Source organism: Podarcis bocagei (assembly GCF_964188305.1).
Source record: "Podarcis bocagei genome assembly, chromosome: 6".
Taxonomy (NCBI): domain Eukaryota; kingdom Metazoa; phylum Chordata; class Lepidosauria; order Squamata; family Lacertidae; genus Podarcis; species Podarcis bocagei.
In genome coordinates this window covers 24,873,914-24,888,509 of record NC_138130.1, presented here as the reverse complement: position 1 = coordinate 24,888,509, position 14,596 = coordinate 24,873,914, and the positions used below count along the sequence as shown (strand labels likewise).

The following is a 14,596-nucleotide window of genomic DNA, read 5'->3' as shown; positions in this document are numbered from 1 at the left end:
GCTGTTTTCTGCAGGTTAAGGTGCTGTTAAAGGGACAAGGCTGAGGTTGCCCCCCCCCATCCAGGGTCAATTGGGTATATTATTTATTATAATTGGACTTCTCACCTGCTCTTGGCGAGGGCAGGTTACAACAATGTAAAAATGTAGGCTGTACATCAAAATTCGGAACTAGCACAAGAAAATGGCAGAAAAATAAAAGCCACTTTGACAGCAGAAGAAAACTTGGAGGACAGGTTTCAATACTGCTGCCACCAGCACAATGTTAATAAAGGGGCATCTCTGATATCCCTCAAAAATACCAAGAAAATGATTGGGAAATGATATATAATGAACTGAAAAAGACTGTTCAAAATGACATTTGTAGCTCCCCGGCGTCAGGGCCTTTGGGTGTCGGAACGAGCGGAGGGTCGGGGAGCAGCAAGCCAGCAAGCGAGGAGGAAGCATCATGTCGGGACGCGGCGGTGGCAAGAAGAAACCTTTGAAACAGCCCAAGAAGCAAGCAAAGGAAATGGCTGAGGAAGACAAAGCGTTCAAGCAAAAACAGAAGGAAGAGCAGAAGAAACTTGAAGAGTTGAAGGCAAAAGCAGCTGGCAAGGGCCCACTTACTGGAGGTGGGATTAAGAAATCTGGTAAAAAGTAGCAGATTTGATGCGACTACGTGGCAAGAAAAGCATTCACTCTCCCTGGATGCTTGGCACTAGGATGGATTTCCAGGCTGATGTTGTGGGAAACATTAATTTGAGCACCTTTGTACATTTCGTTCAAACAAAATAAATGGCGCTTTTTTTTTTGGTTAAAACAAAAACAAAAAAAAAACAAAATGACATTTGTAAAAACAACAACCCAGAAGCATTTTTGTTAGGGATTGTAGGACAAGACCTGCCAAGAAAAAAAACAACGTATTTATGTACGCTACAACAGTGGCAAGAGTCTTGTTAGCACAAAGGTGGAAGAACGAGGAAATTCCAAAGAAAGAACAGTGGCAAGAAAAACTGATGAGCTATGCTGAACTGGCCAAGTTGACATATAAACTGCGTGATAAGGACAGTCGTGACTTCAGGGAAGAATGGGAACTTTTCATATGTTATCTAAAAAGACAACAAAATGATTTGGCAGGTTTTGAATAAACATCCACAAATTTATTTGTTGAATATATGATAGATGAGGTAATGATATGTACAATTTTACAATATGCAGAGGATAATTTGTGCAAAGAAACCAGAGAGAGGAGCTGAGGGAAATCCGGGGGGGGGGAGGGGATAAAAGGGGGGAATGTAAATGGATATATTGATTGATAATCTGGTTGTGTGTGTGTGTGTGTGTGTGTATGTGTGTGTGTGTGTGTGTGTGTGTGTGTGTGTGTGTGTGTGTGTGTATATATATATATATATATATATATATATATATACCAAGAAGAAAAGATGAGGAGCATAATTTGCAGGGTGCCGGGGGGGGGAAGGATGTTGCAAGAAAATGGAGACTGTCCCTTGCAAGTAGTGGCAGTAAGGAACTTTGTACGTTTAATCTGGTTGTGCAGCAGAAAGAATTAAGTCTGGAGCCTGAGCATCCCACTCCTTACCTGGACACTTGATCTTATTTCCTTTTCACACTGCTGGCCAGGAGTTAAGAAGGAATTTTAAGCCTGTTAAGCCCTGCTTTTTAGTCCTGATTGACATTAGACTCTAAAGTAAATAAACCATGTTTTTGGGGGGAGGAAATGGCTATCTCCCGGAATCTGTTTCCATTCAGAACCTGATCTGTGTGTTTGTTTATGTGCACTAGCTAGCCCCACACATTTCACAATCTACTGTAAGGAAATTAACAGTGAAACCTTAGACATCCCTAGACTACTCAAAAGGAAGCGTAATTTAATTCAGCGGGGTTTACTCCTGGGAAGCTGGGTAAAGGATTGCAACCTTAGGCTGTGCAAATCTGTGCTTCAAAATACTTGGTTGCTATATATCATGAAAGGGTGAAATTTGCCTGAGAAATATTGTGTGCAGAGATCTTTTGTCACTCCAAGACAGTAGTTCATAGCCTTTTCGGGAGTCAAAGACCCTTGGAAAATCTGATGAAAGCTATGGACTCCCTCTTCAGGAAAAATGTACATAAATACATGCACAGTGTCCAGTTCATGAACCCTCCGGAAGCCCCTGAAGGGTCAGTGGGCTATGGTTAAGATCCACTGCTCAAGGCAAGGAGATCACACAAATGATACCTTATACAGTGGTACCTTGAGTTAAGTACTTAATTCGTTCCGGAGGTCTGTTCTTAACCTGAATCTGTTCTTAACCTGAAGCACCACTTTAGCTAATGGGGCCTCCTGCTGCCGCCGTGCCGCCAGAGCATGATTTCTGTTCTCATCCTGAAGCAAAGTTCTTAACCTGAAGCACTATTTTTGGGTTAGTGGAGTCTGTAACCTGAAGCGTATGTAACCTGAGGTACCACTTTATATTTGTTTTCTTTTATTCAAACACAATTAATAATCAAAACATGAAGATAACACACACATACACACACATGAGTTTTTTACACAAAATTTGACATGATTCAATTGACTTTCAATATAATAATTTCTTACATTTTGACTTCCCATCCTTACGTCCATGATGTTCCTGTTGTATTCCTTTATCTGCTGTCACAACTGTCAGTTATTTTCTATTGTTTTATAGCTTATATTAAAATCATTTAGTTATTTTCCTTCCCTTGCCTACTATTCAAATCCTGCTCGCGATTTCATTTGACTGAAGTTTTTTTTTCTCAAATAGTCTGAAAAGAACCTCCACTCTTTGACGAAATTCTCATCTTTTTGATCACTTATTTTTACTGTCAATTTTACCATCTACGCCTTGGAGGATAACACATTCCGAGGAATCAGACTGAGGTCCAGTGATAGGGAACCCAGTGCCAGGTTTTCCCTGAGATGCAGCTGATGAAAATGCAGGAAGCTCCATCACCATCCCCTGCCTTAGGACTTTGTCCATGACCTGATGAATTCAGCATCAGAATCTGTACTCGTCACCAATGCCATGTTGGCAATCTATGGTATAGCACTTATCCTCTCAGAGCCCTTTGGACAGGTAAGTTAAGGGTTACTTCAACCACATTTTAAGAAAACTGTTTTTAATATATGTGTACTGGATTGTGTTTGGAATGGGATTTCTTTTTTAAAAAAACAACAACACTACATTTATTAAGAACCAATTATTATTGAATTATCAAAATTTGCATTCTGTATAGCCATTCCGCTTAACTCTTCAACGATGTTCAATTCCCATAAGGACTTTTAAATTTTATTTGTAAAGGCTCACGTCTGTTGCTCAGTGGCAAAACCCCTACTAACATCAAAGACCTAGGGTTTCAAAACCACTGTTTCCACAGATTTCCACTATTTTCATACACAATTTACTGAAACCCCACAGACCACTGCAGTGTAGTTCATCAGAAAGTGACTGGATTGTAGTTTGCTCCCCAAAAAGGTGGACTTCAAAAGGTTTACAAAAAAAAACACAAAACCCAGAAAGAAAGAACAGAAAATGATGTCTTGCATTCTTACTCACTTTCCACCATAAATAATGACTAGTTAACTAATTTGCTCAGGTAGGGGTTTCCTCCTCGCTCTCTTTTTAAGCCTGCTCTATAATTCTTTGAATTCGACCCCATAAAATCTGTTGATGAGGCTCAGCTTCAGAAGAGCATTTTCTGACTCATAATATTTCAAAAAGCACATTTCTGGAAACATTGCAATATTAAATCTTATTAATATAGAGGTCTGGAGCAATCATTATTGAGTTGTCATCATGGTCTACAGGATATAAATCTCAACTAATGCCTCCAGTATAAAGAGAACTCTTTATTAAAACCACCTTCCCTTATGGTTCTATTACCCTAGTGTGTGCTTTTTGTATATCTGAGCCCGCTCCTTCTGTCACTGTAGTTGGTCAACTGCTCACATGCCTTGCATCAAAACCAGACCCATTTCAAGGCCAGGAAAAAGCTGCCTGGCAAGAAAAAGTGTGCCTTTTACAGAGACGTTTATCAAATTGGCGATCCATGGGAGACCTTATTTAAAGTCAATGGAGCTTTTGTCAGTTTGGTTAAGCAGCAAACATCCAATCCCCTAAACGAATTAAGCTGAGGCGACTGGATTGAAAACTACTTGGGGGGCCATTTACTTCTGCAGGACAAAATTAGTTGAAATCCCAGCCTCTCCGCTGAACTAGATTTTAGATCAGGCTGAGGAACTGAAAAGACTGCTAACAATAATTCCCACTTGGATTGAGCTGCTTTCCCTCCCCCCTTCCCCCTCTTTTTTATCATTTTCTTTTGGATTAAACAATGCACATCTCTGCTTCTCAGTACAGCTGTATCTTGGTTTTTGAACAGCCTAGTTCTCAAGTGTTTTGGCTCCCGAATGATCGAAACCTGGACGTGAGTGTTCCGGTTTCTGAACATTCTTTTGGAAGCCAAACTTTCACGGCTTCCGATTGGCTGCTGGAGCTTTCTGCAGCCAATCAGAAGCCATGCTTTGGTTTCTGAACATTTTGGAAGTCGAACAGATTTCTGGATTGGATTCCGTTCAACTTCCAAGGTATGACTGAATCTGGCGAGCTACCTCAGAGGTGGGGAACCAATGGCCCTCCAGATGTTGTTGGACTCCCTCAGTTCCCATCAGCCCCTGCTAGCCTGGCCAATGACCAGGCAAAATGGAAACTACGGTCCAACAAAATATGGAAGCCCACAGATTCCTCATCCCTGTTTTACGGAAAGGTTGTAATGAACTGGCCAGGCAAACATGTAAGTGTTAATCCAAAAGAAGCACATTATGGGGGAAGGGAAAGGTTCTAGATTCCATTTTTACTAGCTTCCTTCTGCTGTTGTATCATGTAGACAACCCTAACAGTGTTTGGATAAGTGCAATCGAAGCACAAGACCAGTATTGGATTGCAAGTTCTCATGCAATGGCATATAATAAGGGGATGAAGAAAATTAGGTTGGTATCTACCAGAGACAGGGACACGGGTGGCGCTGTGGGTTAAACCACAGAGACTAGGACTTGCAGATCAGAAGGTCGGCAGTTCAAATCCCCGCGACAGGGTGAGCTCCTTTGTTCGGTCCCAGCTCCTGCCAACCTAGCAGTTCAAAAGCACGTCAAAGTGCAAGTAGATAAATAGGTACCGCTCCAGCGAAAACATAAACGGCGTTTCCGTGCGCTGCTCTGGTTCGCCAGAAGCGGCTTAGTCATGCTGGCCACATGACCTGGAAGCTGTACACCAGCTCCCTTGGCCAATAAAGCGAGATGAGCGCCGCAACCCCAGAGTTAGTCACAATTGGACCTAATGGTCAGGGGTCCCCTTACCTTTTACTACCAAAGAGAGGGACTTTTTAATAGTGCATTAGGATGCTCTCCCTCATGAAATCTGTAGGTCCGTTCACTGCCTTGCTGGTTCTTGGAAAGCAAGCTCAAGCTACACTCTTAGACCGGACATGGGCACCAATCATTAGATTTAATTCTGACCCCAGTTCAATGCTCCATAAATCAGCCAGATTCAATTCAGACCAATCCAGAAGTTTCCTGATTTGACTCAGGGTGATGGATTTTGCTTCATTCTCTCCCACCCCACCCAATTAACTCCTGGGAAAGTTTAAAAGTGGCTATAACACCCCCCTCCCCCTTGATAGAAGTGGATGAAATCCACAGGCATAGAAGACCTACCCCTCAGAGTTGATAAAGGCTGCCAAATTACATATAAATAGGTATAGAGGCTTTTCTGCAGAACATTTCTGAAATGTTGTGTCCCACCCCCAAAAAAGAACTCACTCTAAGTTTTTGTTATTACTATTACTATTACTATTACTATTTTTAGCCGGAGTTAAATGAAATTTGCAGGCAAGGTCACACCTTCTGGGGGAATAAATCCCGCCAACTTTTAGAATAGCTGTTCTTGTTTTCCTGCAAGAGCATCTGTTACAGTTTGTGGGTGGGTGAAAAGGGAATTGGGTGAAAAGGTCCCTCACCCCTGGTTTAAAGAAATCTCAATTTGTTCAAGTCATCACAGCCTTGGGCCGATTAACTGGCTGATGATCAGTTTCAGCAAGGAAGTGAAAACCACATCTGGGGTTCCTCTCTTAGATGCGTTTAGAAATGCGTTTCAGATGAACGAGGGCAGATATTTTAACCTTACCAATTGGAAATCAAAAACTCACATGCTGTCCAGAGTCCACAGACTCTAATATAGTTTAAATCCTTTTCCCCATAATAGTTAAGCAAGAGATTGGATCACTCCTATGGGGCTACTGCTACCTAAAGTGATATCATTTTAATGTTGTAATAATATTGGAAGATTCCCCACAAGAAATTCATTAAAGTTGATTGGAAGGCACTTACGAACTCTTTTTTTCAGCTATAGGAAAGAACTGTAATTATTGCCCATTTACCCTTTTTAATTAACAACCCAATTTTAGTGGTATTTTCCACTGAAGTGACAGGCTTTTATGGAGAGAGCCTGCTCAATCTCTTGGTGGCAAAGAGAATGGTAAGCAATAAAGGAGTTTAAAGAATATGTTCGCAGTTGATTACAACTTGGGAATTGGGAGAAACCTTTTCTTCTCATAAGTCAACAAGTTACTGATGAAATTGTATTGAACCAAAGTTAACAATTAATTCTTTTCAGTTAGATTCTCTACTTCTTCTTTATATACATCCCCCCGATGAATTAATTTCCCAGACAAATCCAATAAAGGTATCAGATGCAAATTGCCATTTTTGCATTGGTTTAAGTGGAAGAACACAACTCAATTAATTGTTGGTGGGTTGTGGGTTGGTGTTTTTTTTTAAAAAAAGACTATGGAAGCTGTTCTGAAAACACCGAAGGATACATGTTAGAAATCAAATTATAAGGCATAGGTGCAAATAGTCACATTTGTTCTAAAGCAGAGGTTGATTCATTATATATATATATATATAGAGAGAGAGAGAGAGAGAGAGAGAGAGAACTTTTTTCAATTAAACATACAAACAATTTAATTTGGTAACACACAAAATGATTCCAAATGACAGCATACATAGCCAAAGGACAAAAAGTGCATGCCTCTAAGTAAGGCTATACAGAAGCAAAATGCTCACATCTCTACATCACACCCAACCAGCAAGACTATCTGTAGAATGAGCAACACAGCCTTCCTTATTCATATATGATAACAATAGTCACCAATATATCATCCACTGGTCCCATTTAATCAGTCCTCCAAGTGGTCATTATGGCTTTTCTTTTTCTTTTTTTATAAATTTTTTATTGGTTTTACAAAATTTTTTAAAGACAAACAAACACCTAAAAAGACATACAAACACGTATAATTTCATAACATTTTTTCATAAACCTCTTTTCCGAGACTCCCCCATACCCCCCCTTTCTGCATTCCAATGTCCATAATTTTTTAGCAACTTCTAAATATTCCTTTCCAACCTCTGTCATCTTAATCTTTTCTATAGTCTGTTCTTATATCACTGTATCCCTTTTTTTCCTGCAAACCTCAACATTCTAACATTCATCAAGTTTATAATAGTCCTTCAGGTATCTCTTAAATTTTCTCCATTCTTCTTCCGCCGTCTCTTTTCCTTGATCACGGATTCTGCCTGTCATCTCGGCCAATGTCATATAGTCCATCACTTTCATCTGCCATTCTTCCAGAGTAGGTAGATCTTGTGTCTTCCAATACTTTGCGATAAGTATTCTTGCTGCTGTTGTAGCATACATAAAGAAAGTTCTATCCCTCTTTGACACCAATTGGCTGACAATGCCCAAGAGAAAGGCCTCTGGTTTTTTAGGGAAAGTACATTTAAGTACCTTTTTCATTTCATTATAAATCATTTCCCAGAAAGCCTTAATCTTCGGGCATGTCCACCAAAGGTGATAGAAGGTACCTTCAGTCTCTTTACATTTCCAACACTTGTTATCGGGCAAGTGATAAATTTTTGCCAGCTTGACTGGGGTCATGTACCACCTGTAAACCATTTTCATAATGTTTTCCTTTAAGGCATTACATGCCGTGAATTTAATACCGGTGTTCCACAACCATTCCCAGTCAGCAGACATAATGTTATGACCAATATCCTGTGCCCACTTAATCATAGCCGATTTAACTGTTTCATCCTGTATATTCCATTTCAGCAGCAAGTTATACATTCTTGATAAATTCTTAGTATTGGGTTCTAACAGTTCAGTCTCTAGTTTTGATTTTTCCACCTGGAAGCCAATTTTCCTATCCTGTTTGAAAAACTCCATTATTTGATGATATTGAAACCAATTTTGTACTTTATGTTTCATTTTCTCATAACTTTGTAATTTCAATTTATCTCCCTCCTGTTCCAAAATTTCCCAATACTTCGGCCATCCGACCTCCATATTGAGTTTCTTCACTGCCTTAGCCTCCACTGGTGACACCCATCTGGGGGTTTTGTTTTCCAACAGATCTTTGTATCTTATCCAAACATTAAACAATGCTTTTCTGACAATATGATTTTTAAAGGCACTATGCAGCTTAATTTTATCATACCATAGATATGCGTGCCAACCAAATGCGTTATTGAAACCTTCCAGATCCAAAATGTCTGTGTTCTCGAGGAGCATCCACTCTTTCAGCCAGCAAAACGCTGCTGCCTCATAGTACAGTTTTAAGTCCGGCAGGGCAAAACCCCCTCTTTCTTTAGCATCTGTCAGTATTTTGAATTTAATTCTGGGCTTTTTGCCCTGCCAGACAAATTTCGAGATGTCTTTCTGCCACCTCTTGAAACATTCCATCTTGTCAAGAATCTGCAAGGTCTGAAACAAGAACAACATTCTAGGCAATACATTCATTTTAATCACTGCAATTCGGCCTAACATTGACAGTTTCAGACCATATTTCTAGATCTTTTTTGATTTCTGACCAACATTTTTCATAATTATCCTTATACAAATTCACATTTTTAGATGTCAAATAAACCCCTAGAGGTCATTATGGCTTTTCAAGGAGAGAGAGATTCCAGACTTTCGACCACCAACCATACTCTGTGAATGGAGAACTATGATTCCAGTGGTAGGCAATTTCTAGTTTAGATGCCGAAAATGGAAATACTACAAAAGTATTTGTAATACAGTTGTTGCGAACTTGGGAAGAGAAATAGCAGAGCCAACAGTGGGTGGTTTTTGGGGGGAGGGGTTTAATATAATTTGTGATATCCCAGCCAATGTTTTGTGGTTTTTTTTGAAAAATGCTAATCCCAAAATATTGTACCATAGGGCATAACCATCACATATGATAAAAGGAGTCTTGTCATGTTCGAGCCCTTCCAGGACAGCTTGGATTTCTATGTATCGATACACCTGTATCACTATACATCTTAAACGGCATACAGTATCACCGCAATAATAATGTTAACATTAATTCATAGACCTTAACATTACTACAGTGGTACCTCAGGTTAAGTACTTAATTCGTTCCGGAGGTCCGTTCTTAACCTGAAACTGTTCTTAACCTGAAGCACCACTTTAGCTAATGGAGCCTCCTGCTGCTGCCATGCCGCCAGTGCACGATTTCTGTTCTCATCCTGAAGCAAAGTTCTTAACCTGAAGCACTATTTCTGGGCTAGCGGAGTCTGTAACCTGAAGCATATGTAACCTGAAGCGTATGTAACCTGAGGTACCACTATAGAACACTCCCCTTCATTGATAGCCTCCCGCAAGTCAGCTTCACATATTTATATTAATACATTTGTTGAGCCACCGATCAGAGCAGTAAGACCTTTGGAGATGATAGATGTTCTTCCCTTGAGATTACTAGTACCCATACACAGGCTGTCCTAGAAATAAGGGCCATAGGAGGTCCGTCATACTTTATAATATACACGTGCTGAGCTTGTACTCATAAACCAGTCCGCCCTAGCAGGACCTATTATAACAGCTTGCCTGAGTACCTGGCAAGGGCTTATTATTTCCAGAGAGATCCATCTCATGATACACACGCTTCAATTCCTCAATGCTAAACTGAGCATCTTTTAATGGTGTCTCGAAAACAAGGGTGCTCCAAAAAGCTGAGGAGAGGAGAAGGACACGGAGCTAAATGCCTGGCGCACCTTGACCAGACTTTAAGTGTAGTGCCAAGAAGATGATTGCACTATGTAGGTACTTGTTGAACTGCAAATAAACAAGCAAACATTCTCATGGCCAATAGTTTTAAAAATAGCACCGGAAAAGGATTTGGGGGGCATTAACTTTGACTACACTGCAAGTATTCAGAAAAATGGTATGAGTATGGTACATCTAAGATCTATTCTTGTAACTTTTTTCTACAGACCAAACTAGTTGAGACACGATTAGTATTGGTTTTTAAAAATAAAAAATAGCAGGTACCAAGGCCCCAGTCCAGATCAGGACCCTGGCAGGATATATGGAGGATTTGTCCTTTGCTCTCCACTGCAGTCTTTCTCTGTACTGAATCCTCTGTGTTTCCTATTCACATGCATTGGTGCAAATGCAATCCTTCCCCCCCTTTTTTTTCTTTTTGCATGTGGATAGGAAACACAGAGGAGACACAGTCGACTCTCAGCACCACGCCGCTCACCCCGTCCCCATTCCAAAGCCTTTAAAAAGGCTCCTTCGCAGCTCGGGGGGCGCAAATGGTGCCCGCCGAGTCACCACGCTCACAGGCTTCACCGCCTGTGATTTTTGAGGATCCCCGCATCGCCGCAGCGGCAAGACCCGATCCTGCGGAGCCGATTCCCTCTGGAGCTCAGAGGGAATCCACCATTAGTCGATCGCGCTAACCCGGAAGTCCTCCTAATTCCTACAATCCTTACCAGCACGCTAATTCAAATTTTGGTACATACCCCAAATGGCAATTTGCAATTATTTATTTACTTACTTACTTACTTACTTACTTACTTACTTACTTACACCAGGGGTCAGCAAACTTTTTCAGCAGGGGGCCGGTCCACTGTCCCTTAGACCTTGTGGGGGGCCGGACTATATTTTGGAAAAAAATAATAATGAACGAATTCCTATGCCCCACAAATAACCCAGAAATGCACTTTAAATAAAAGGACACATTCTACTCATGTAAAAACACGCTGATTCCTGGACCGTCTGTGGGCCGGATTCAGAAGGTGATTGGGCCGGATATGGCCCCTGCGCCTTAGTTTGCCTACCCATGATTTACACCCTGCCCATCTGGCTGGGTTTCCCCAGCCACTGTGGGCGGCTTCCTACAAAAGATTAAAATACAATAATTCATCAAATATTTAAAACTTCCCTAAACAGGGCTGCCTTCAGATGTCTTTTAAAAGTCAGATAGTTGTTTATTTCCTTGACATCTGATGGGAGGGCGTTCCACAGGGCGGGTGCCACTACCGAGAAGGCCCTCTGCCTGGTTCCCTGTAACTTCGTTTCTCGTAATGAGGGAACTGACAGAAGGCCCTCGGCGCTTTACCTCAGTGCAATTAAATACTCCATGTGATCTAAGTTAAACACCTTGTGACAGAGCAGCAGAGATACATGCTCAGGTAATCATTTCACTGTTAAGCACTCTGCGTCTATTGCTTTGTTCCAAGATTTTTCCAATCCTATTCCAATCCTATACTGCCTTTAGCAGTACACATACAGAGTTATTTTCCATTTAATGTACAATTAAACAATTATACTCAACGCTCATGCCGTCACTCAGTTAGTTGTGTGTCACAGGTCTCCACCTGGCTGGCACTTTCATGATGTGTTCACATAATGCATAATATAACGTGAGAGGTGGGACTTTTAGGTATGAATGTACGAACCAAGAAGCCTTCTGAAAGAGACAGTATGGGAACCATTTGAATTTCCTCTTTTACCCCATCTTTGAAGATGTGAGCCAGCTATCAGTAAAACTCAGTTCCTCATAGGTTTGGGCATAGTCCACCAGTTTGTGTGACTTTGTAGGTTCGAAAATAGACATCTGAGTGATTGATGCTTGTATAACTTGTGTTTTGAATACGTACCTACACACTTCTCTCTCCTTTGCACAATATGTTGGAGGTACAAAAATTGTAAGTATGTGTCATTGTGCTTTTCACAGATTCTCATCATTTGGAAAGTGGCTTTATATTTGGCCTATGCTCAGCCAATAAAAATAATTAGCAACATGATATTATATCCAGCCATCTTTTCTCAATACGTATGCATTTTCTTAAAGTTAGAACATAGAAATCCACTAGTACTTGATGGAAGTCTTTTTTTTTCTTTTTTCCGGGAGGGGGGTACTTCTTAAGCTAAATAGATTTATATGACAGCATTAACATTTTCTTCCTAAAAATCAAGAACACAATGGAGTTGAAGGGCTGTAATAAGAACCATGATTACATAAATATGCCATTAATATTGGCAATCAAATATTCCACCGTAAAATTCTTTGCATTTTCCACTTTGCCAAGGATAACTATATAGACATGAGGATTATAGGGCTTCCATTCTGGAATTAATATAATTGTCTCCATATGGACAGGCATGCGACTCATTTTATGAAACTGACAAAGTTCATGAGACTCCTGCTCCCTGGTTGTCCATTGCATCCTACTTATAGGAGAGCCATGCCCTCTGTTTATAAGCTTTTCCTCCTGCTTATATTTCCCTAAGTTGAAAAACCCTTTCTTTGAAAATACAATATTGCTTGATGTAAAGGTAACAACTGGTTGTAACAATTCCCATGCTGGTACTTTGTACCCTTTACAGTTTTTCTCTCATAAGTTTGTCTCTTTGTGCCCTAAGTATGTGTGCATTTAAATATACACGGGATGTAACGCTGAGCCATAACACTGAGGTAATGATGACTGAAACCAATTACACAAAGTTCTTTCTGAAGATTTCATGGTGCTCCTCTGTAGTAAAACATCTATGGAGCTCTTGTGTCCATTTATTTCATAGAGGGTTTTTGTTTTTTTTAACTATTTACAGGAACCAGATGGGTAGTAACTTTGCTGAGGACTTGGCAGTGGGAAGAAGGAAATTTTCATTGTGGCACAGAGGTCGGAAGAGGTAGACAGAATATGAGAGATGATGACTGAGTGGGAGAATGGATTTTGTCCACAGAGTCTTGCAGAAAATGCTCATGGTCCAGCTAGAAAACGTTTTAAGTCCATTGGGAAGTAAAATACAATAGAATGGCCAAATGAATTAGATCAAAATGCAAAAACAACATACACTTTAAAAAAAAATTGAAGTAGGGGCTCAGAGAAGGAAAGGAACATAGTATGGTTTAAAATCCGAGAAAGAATATGGGGTTTAGCCCCCACCGCCGTCCACCAAAAGAGTCCACATATGGTATTGGGGTTAAGCAAGAAATGTTGCTGATTAATGGAAATTTTACCTTTGTGCAGTAGCCTAGTTTCTATGCAAACTCTCACACTCCTCTGTATCCTGGCTCCAGGCAAGCAGGAGGCATTGGCAGAGCTCAATGTGAAGCACAGCCAGTGAGGAATGTGGCCTCAGGAGAGCTGGGGAAAATAATAATAATAATAATAATAATAATAATAATAATAATAATAATAATAATAATTTATTTATACCCCACTCATCAGGGCTAGAGAGATAACAATTATTATTATTATTATTATTATTATTATTATTATTATTATTTACACCCCACCCTCCCTGGCCAGAGCCGGGCTCAGGGCAACTAACACCAGTAAAATTACAATAAAAAAACCAATTTAAAATACAGGTTAAAATATAATTTAAAATGCAGCATCATTTTAATAGTAGCCCATAGATCAAAACCATAAGGGGAAGGAAACGTAAGGGTCAGACTGAGTCCAAACCAAAGGCCAGGTGGAACAGCTCTGTCTTGCAGGCCCTGTGGAAAGATGTCAAGTCCCGCAGGGCCCTAGTCTCTCTTTTTTTTAAAAAAAAATTATTAGTTTTTCACCTTTTATAAAGACAAAATACACACAAAAAAGACAAAAGACAAAAACATGTATAATTTCAGAAAATCCTACTTTCCTAACCTTGTTCCCTGACTTCCCCCCACCCCCCTTCATGCATCCCAATTCCCAGAATTATGTCAGCAAATTGGTATTTCTCCTCTTAACCATCTTAATATTACCTCTTTCATAAAAAAAAAATTAAAAATAAATAAATATTTTTTTCTAAGTTGGACTCAAATTCCCTTCCATCGATTTCCCATTTTGTCTTAAATAAAGGTCATATTAACTAAACCCAAAGGTCTTGAGTGTTTTTAAAATTCTATTCTTCCCTCCCTCCCATCCCCGGTTCTCGTCCCTTATCCAATACATGTCCAAAATAGCAATTCTTAGCCTGGGTTCCTCACGTCCGAGGCTTTCAAGTCTCTTTCAGTCCCTCTCCGCCTTGTTGGTAGTCCTTTATGTCGGTCGTCGGATCTCGAAAGAGTTCTATCACCATCCAACCATATTCTCTTCCCACAAGGGCATTTGGAAACAGCTGCTGGAAAATTTCCACAAGGCCTGCATCTTCAGAGTCAAAGTCAAAGTGGAGGCCCCAATCATATTTCTTTATTTTAAATTCCTGTATTCCATAAACTCCCGGGGCCTCCTCCTTCTTCTTTTGCATCTTTC

At 40.2% G+C, this 14,596-nt stretch overlaps 1 pseudogene across 1 annotated transcript; it reads left to right on the top strand.

Annotated features, from left to right (window-relative positions):
- The first annotated feature begins 369 nt into the window (after positions 1-369).
- LOC308589978 (translation machinery-associated protein 7 pseudogene) lies at positions 370-791 on the top strand (annotated as a pseudogene). Its single transcript has one exon. The product of its transcript is annotated as a translation machinery-associated protein 7 pseudogene (transcript).
- Positions 792-14,596: the final 13,805 nt, after the last annotated feature.